Source organism: Centroberyx affinis, unplaced genomic scaffold (assembly GCF_046629955.1).
Source record: "Centroberyx affinis isolate AG114_WGS23_722 - 3 ecotype Tasmania unplaced genomic scaffold, CSIRO-AGI_Caff_v1 ptg003043l_1, whole genome shotgun sequence".
In the NCBI taxonomy this organism is placed as follows: domain Eukaryota; kingdom Metazoa; phylum Chordata; class Actinopteri; order Beryciformes; family Berycidae; genus Centroberyx; species Centroberyx affinis.
Genome location: NW_027281133.1, coordinates 156025 through 163417, shown reverse-complemented (window position 1 = coordinate 163417; position 7393 = coordinate 156025).

Sequence of the window (7393 nt, the reverse complement as noted above, 5' to 3'; positions counted from 1 at the left end):
AATTTCCCCACGGGGATCATTAAAGTTTCATCTAATCTAATCCAATACCCTAGTTTCAACTTTTAAGTTGCTGCTGGCTGGATTTATATGTAATTGTCACCACGGCAAATATGAAGACTATAGTCTCCAGCTGAGGGGCTATGAGGGGCGTCTCGCCTTTACCAGCATTTGATGGCCCGTATTATGTTTAATACAAAACAGCTGAAACAAAATAATTGCAACCATACGACTGTCATTTCCAATAAAGCCTTCTGTATGGAGGCCTATTCTGCCTCGCTGCAAGAGAATATAAAAAGCCTTCAAACTGCTCAGATAAAATGTCACATAAAGCGATGTAGTTTAGATCATGTTGTTTAGTTTAGACTTTGGAGAACATAAAAATGTGACACCTATTCAAAATGACTGCTGGCATTAAACTAAAAAGTAAAATATAAGATGAAATATTATTAGAATTATTGAGATTATGAGACTCTTACTTATGAAATATCTTTTTGTTGCATTTTTGAGAATCTTTAAGGATGGTGTTGCCTTTATCCCCCACACACAGACACACACACACACACACACACTCACTCACACACTTACACACACACACACACACACACACTCACACACACACACACACACACACACACACGCACACACGCACATGCCATGCCATGACCTAGTGTTGAGCTCCAATTCCATGTGATGTAGGACAGAAGATAATGGATCTTGTCTCTCCCCGCAGCCAAATTTAAGTTCCCTTAGTCCCCAGATATCAGGGTCACCAGGAGGCCATGAGGTTAGGCGGGCCGTGCCGTAGCCCAAAGGCCACAGGTTCAATCCCCGCAACAGTCAATGAGTCTGTCGGAGCCAATTTGTCCAATATTGTCAAGTTTAATTTTTGCCTGTAGTTTGGTTTATGTAATTAGTTCATTTATATAATTCATAGACAGGTAGAAAATGGATTAATGAAATTTAATTTATTGCTAACGTTAAGAAAATGCTTTTATTTTGAAAAGCTTTACCTGTCACGGTTGTAGGGACCTGTGGATAATTCATATATGATGAATCGATTAATCGATTAGTTGTCAACTATTAAATTAATCGCCAACTATTTTGATAATCGATTAATCGGTTTGAGTAATTTTTAAAGAAAAATAAGTCAAAATTCTCTGATTCCAGCTTCTTAAATGTGAATATTTTCTGGTTTCTTTACTCCTCTATGACAGTAAACTCTTTGGGTTGTGGACAAAACAAGACATTTGAGGATGTCATCTTGGGCTTTGGGAAACACTGATCGACATTTTTCACCATTTTCTGACATTTTATAGACCAAACAACTAATCGATTAATCGAGAAAATAATCGACAGATTAATCGACAATGAAAATAATCGTTAGTTGCAGCTCTATCATAATATGGTGTCACAGGCAGCCAGTTGGGCAGTTTAGAAAGACGCCAGCACACAGCTTTTCAACTGCTTTTGTTATAGTTCTACGTTCTTATCTTTATAAGTTTAAATTACCATTCCTTTTTGGAATAAACACCTTCGTCCTGCCACCACCGACCTGCTTTGGCCGACACTACAATCAACCACTGAACAAGGTAAGTGGCCTAAGTCTTCATTCACACCTGGAAAACGTTTTGTTAAATCCTGTCATGGCATCTATCATGGCTATTGAGAAAAAATGTGGAAGATATACAATAGGAATTCACAGTGTCCATCAACAGCTGCATAAGTGTCCCAGAGCAAAACACTGAACCCCGTCCTGCTCACTCACTGTAACTCTCTCTGGAGGAGTGTCAGCTAAAAGCCTACACTCTAAATGTTAAAAATGGGCTGCTGAGAGCTAAAGCCTTCATTGTCAGGATTAATATCCCCATAGTCAAAGGTAATGGATTACAATGAATGTTCTTGTCTCCAGGATTTCCCTCAACCCCCTGAAGACGGTGGGGTCAATCCACAGAGAGCTGCAGGAGCGCCGGGGGAAAGCTCAGTCGTAAACTACAGAGAATAAATAGTTCAGTGACGGGCTACAAACCAGCACTCAATACAAGACTCACTCCTCTTAACTGAAATGTCAGTAATTGCAGTTATGCATATTTTAGTGCAATTTCCTCAAATAAAGCAAAACAATAAATCAAAATTATCCAACATGCTTAGCAGTCTTACCTCCCCGTGGGATGACTGTTCACAAATCAATAAAACACATAAAAGCTCAGTCTGCAGTTGCAGGATGTGATACTTGTTTTGTTTAGTGATTTACTGGACTGAGGACATTTATTTTCACTCTGAAATTTATAGCCTGAGCTTTTGACACAAGGACTGACAGGACGTGACAGCTTAACGCGGGCTTTACATGTATTTTGAGGCTGTAAAAGGTTTGTTTACATTTGTAATGTCTCTTAACATTTGAGTACAACAGGCTTGTGTTTTGAGTTATGAGTTCCAAAGAGCTATTTTAGTCCATTTTAAGGATAAGGATAAAGATAAGGATATGGATGCACTTTATTGATCCCCTAGGGGAAATTCGGGTGTCACAGCAGCAATGTACAGTACAGTAGCAGAAACAAAGAGAAGGTAATTAAAAAAATAATAGAATAAGAATAGTGCAGAAAGGATATAGGCAATATACATAACTATATAACAATATAAATATAAAACAATTAAAAGTGTCTTAATGTCCACAGTGTTTGAGTGGTGTTATCCAGTGTAATAAACTCTTCAAGAACACATGTGAATATATCTAAAGGTTTAGATTTATTGCATTGCATTTATATTTTAGGCACTGAGCTGACATTATTTAGTGACTTAACAGTAAAGGTAACAGTAGAATAAGATTTAATTCCTACATTTGCTGGTATTACAATCAACCAACAGTAAGAAGTACAAGGGAAAAGGTCACAGTGCCCAGACAATAGATGTCACAAATACTCCTGTGTCCCCAGAATATGTGAGTACAACTGAGAAGTGCTAGATAAAGAAATAAGAGGCAGATTTTTTTGAAGCAGGTGTTTTTTAAACAAGACAAGAGGAAGATCAGGGGCAGGTGAAGGTAGAAGGCAGAGGAAAAGGGACGTGGAATGTTTCCTGAAGAGAGAAGTTTTCAAGGCTGGAGTCTCCTCGAGAAGTTTGAAGGAGTTTGGAGGTGAAGCTCATCAAGTCAAAGACTCTCCTTACAGCAGGCCCACTTGTCTCCCCAGATCAATGGATCCTGCACAATTAATAGACTTATTCACACTGGCTCTGACTGAAGGAGGTCTCAGAGGATGATGGAGAGAAAAGAGCAGCAGCTTCGAAGCTCAAATTAAGAAGGGATTTGACACACTTTGTTGGCTGAAACTGAAGTCAGAGATACAGTACGTCCTTCGCTTAGCCTCTGTGCTAGAATCAAGAAACGATAAAGACCCACTTATTGGAGAAAAACTGCTCAACTGTAATTTTGCCACCACTGAACAATTCTTGTTCATTTGATTGACTGCAGCTTTCATCTGGTTTTCCCCAAAATGCACTATTGTATCTTCTGTCTCCGCTGTTCACAGATTTGAGTTTTTACACAAACATTTGGTCTAGAGTAAAGTGGGTCACGATACGATTGTATCACAATACACGATAAATATTGCGATACATTACAATATTATACATAATTTACTGAAAATTTAAAAATAGAGCTGAAAATACAACTTGCTGTGTACCACCTGGGTAGTCTAATATGTACATCACTTTATAGTGATAACTCGGCGGACAAATTGAGTCAAAACTATTTAATTCAAAGGGATTTGAAGGAAATTTAAGGACATTTTAAATCTGTGTAAAACATGAATAATTTTTTTTAATGTATTGATACGAGGGGCTGGAAAATCGATATAGTATCATGGCAAACAATATTACTATATACTCAGCTGTATCGATTTTTTTTGCACAGCCCTAGTGGGCGGAGCCAAAGACACACAGTTCTGTCTGGCCAAATAATGTCGAACTGAAGCCCAGTGAAAAGGGTAAGAGATAAGAGAGCTATTATGAAGCCTAGCACTCTTGCTACCGACTGGAAAAAAATGCAATCTAGACGAGTTAGACCAGAGTTCCTTCTTTGCCATTCAAGTTTGCCAGTTAGCCAACTTGCTCTCTGAAAAACTGTGGTTCTTTGGTCCCGCCCACTGAGGTTTGACTCAACCAATGAGACTATTTCTGTTCAGAGAAATGTTTATACGACTCCAACTCTGTTCCCACAAATCACTCCGGAGAGAAAATTACCTAAACTTCGTATACAAGCCGGCCTTTTTAATGTGTCTGTCTTCCCAGTAGCTCAGGCAGTAATCACCATGTAGCGCGTGTTCCTGTGTGCTGCTGATGGATTCTGCTCTGTGTGGGCAGTGTATTGATTGTTCATTGCTCTGTGTATTGTATCACTCCTGGTGTTTCAGTGATAAAGGAATTTCCTGCTGTGGGATCAATAAAGAAGATAAATAAAATAAAGCATTCAATAAATTATAAAGAAAAGGGGAAAAAGTACTACTACTACTGCTGCTGCTGCTGCTCCAACTTGGCGGGTACGCTACACCTTCAGATCTGGCTGGAGTGCTTTACACCCCGCTCATTCTAATGAAGGCCTTTTGGATTACCCTCCACAGTCATTAGATCAGCATGATAAAGGGACTGTGGCCAGTGGAGGGGGGCGGGGTCTGTGTGATAGACAGCGACCTATAGGCCGACACGTGAATGGAGGAGGCTTCAAGCGAACGCACTTCCTCAGTCTGGCCCCGGCAGGCCCCAGGGTCAGGCTTTTGTGATGGAAATGCTGTGGATAGAGTTTAACCCCTGGAACAATCTAAAACCTGGTCCTCCGTGTTCGCCGGTCCCCCCCGGTCCCCCTTCGGTCCCCCCACCCCGGTCCCCCCCCTTACTCCACACCACAAGCAACAGGCGAGCAAATAGGCCGCACGTCCCGGGGCAGTTTCCTGTTATTGGACCTGCCTGCAGATCGGGACGGAGGGAGCTCGAGTTCAGGAGCCTTTTTTGTGCTAAGTGTGGTTGAGTAGGGTGACATTGTATTCTTCAGATTTGACACAGATGTTGGAGAGAGGAGTGGGGGCGAGAGGGCGAGAGGGAGAGCGAGAGAGAGGGAGAGAGAATTAGATCCATCTGTAATAATGTGCGTGAATGATGGGTTGAGTGAATGTTAAACAAAATCTGCAGAGCACATTTAACATGCTCAAGTAAGTGGATTCATTCCAAAACGTTGGATCATAGTTTTTGTTCCATGTTCATGTGCAATTGACTTTTGCGCCTGAAAACAAACCAACAATAACAACAAAAAGAAAGAGAGAAAAAAAAAAAGTATCAGCCCAACCTGCTCACCTGAAGCCTGACTCCCCTTTGAACGTTTTGTTTCAAAGTTCAGTTCAGTTCTGGTTAAGAAGCTCGTGATATTAAAGGGGAAACCCACTCAAAACAAATAAACAAATAGATAAACAAACAACGAAACACATACAAATGAAACGCTTTGGGACACAGTGGTAGGAGCGCAGCCAGAGAAAAAGACACGCTCAGCTGTCAGCAAAGAAGGTCATCATATTCAGATGCAAGTTTTCCATTTCCCTTTGTGTATTTTACACCGACAGCGGCTGTTATTTTGCTCTGCGCTAACGCTGATTCACCGCTGATCTCATCTTCTCTCCTGCAATCGAATTTCCAGGATGTGATCCCCACAAGACTGTTTACCTAAGCATCATGGTTATGTTGACTTGATAAACAGTGGCTGCTCACGCTGTTTTTCGCAGTCCATGTCCACTAAATAAATAAATATAAACTTTATTTGTACAGCACTTTTTTAAATCAGAAGATACAAAGTGCTTTACAAACAGGCAAAAATAAAAATAAAAATAAAAAAAACAGCAAGAGGTATGGGGAAAAATGAAATTAAATCAAACAAAATGAAAAAAAATACTAAATAACAATAAGATAGAAATAAAATAATTAAGTTCAGTATAAAACATGCAAGTTAAATTGAAGAAAAGAGGCTATAGCTGCAAATAAAGACGCTGACACATGGCGGCTGTGATTGTGAATATAAGGCGTGAAAATCACACCACTCTCTCGCTTTCACCTCTCTCTCTCTCTCACTCTTACTCTCACTCAGCTCAGTTCAGTTCGATTCAATTCACTTCAATTCACTTCAATTCAATTCAATTCAATTCAATTCAATTCAATTCAATTCAATTCAATTCAATTCAATTCAACATGCTTTATTGGCGTGAATGTTAGATGGACTGCACTGCCAAAGCATCTAAATGGAACAAAAACAAATAGCTTGGACATAACAATAAACATCTGTTCCACTTGTATGGTTGTGTGTGTGTGTCTGTGTGTGTGTGTGTGTGTGTGTGTGTGTGTGTGTGTGTGTGTGTTCCACTCCCATGCTAATGAAGGCTCTGGGTTGCTGTGTATTCAGCACCCCTGTACATTTACTATCAGTTTTACTATCAGTGTATAGGGCTAGGCTCTCTCTCTTCTCTCCCTGTCTCCTCTCCCCCTCTTTATGTGTGTGTGTGTGTGTGTGTGCGGGTGCGTGTCATTTCCTGCCACTGAACACAAGGTGGGGCTGTGAGACCTGTGGTGGAGACCAGCAGACCTGCCTCTCTCTCTCTCTCTCTGTCTCTCTCTCTCTCTCTCTCTCTCATGTGTCTGTGCGTCTCCCCATATATTCTCACCATCAGTGCAGCACTTTGACGCCGCTGTCATCTTAATGTCATGGTGGTGGAGTGAGGAAGGCATGACGGGGGGGGGGGTGGGGGTCGGGCGGGGGGGTTTGGATGTTTTTCCTCTCCACCTCAAAGATGGCAGCACTTCAGATCGGGATGACATTGATTGGACAGGGGCCGCAGCGCTGTGACAAGAGAGAGCAGAATACGCCAAGGTCACTCAAACCCATAATCTTTCTATTCAGGACGTGATGGGCTGCAGCGGGGCATACCGGGCGGACGCTTCCCTTACACTCCCTTAAGCGTGGAGAAATGAACTCCCGGTGCAGGAGCCTGGAAACTGGAGCCGGCCCAGAATCGCTTTTGACGCTCAATGATCCTTCAAAGCGATAAATTGTTTTACCAGGTATAATCGCCCTCCTGAAATGTCAGAAGAAAGTCGTCCGGTCTTAAGGGAGTTTCAACCCTGAAATCACAGCTAGTCTTTGACAGCGTCGAGTCCTTAAAATCACCTAGAGTTGGTATGAAAGTGGGTTTTTGTTTTGTTTTTTTGCCAGGGGGGGGAAGAGAGAAGTTCAGATAATGAGCTGAACGAGGAGTATGTCGGTGCTATCAGGTGAAAACCTTGTATCTTCCAAAAAAATTAACTTTTCTGGAGTTTAGAAAATCAGTCTTTCACATGGACAACCCTTCTGACATTTTATCCA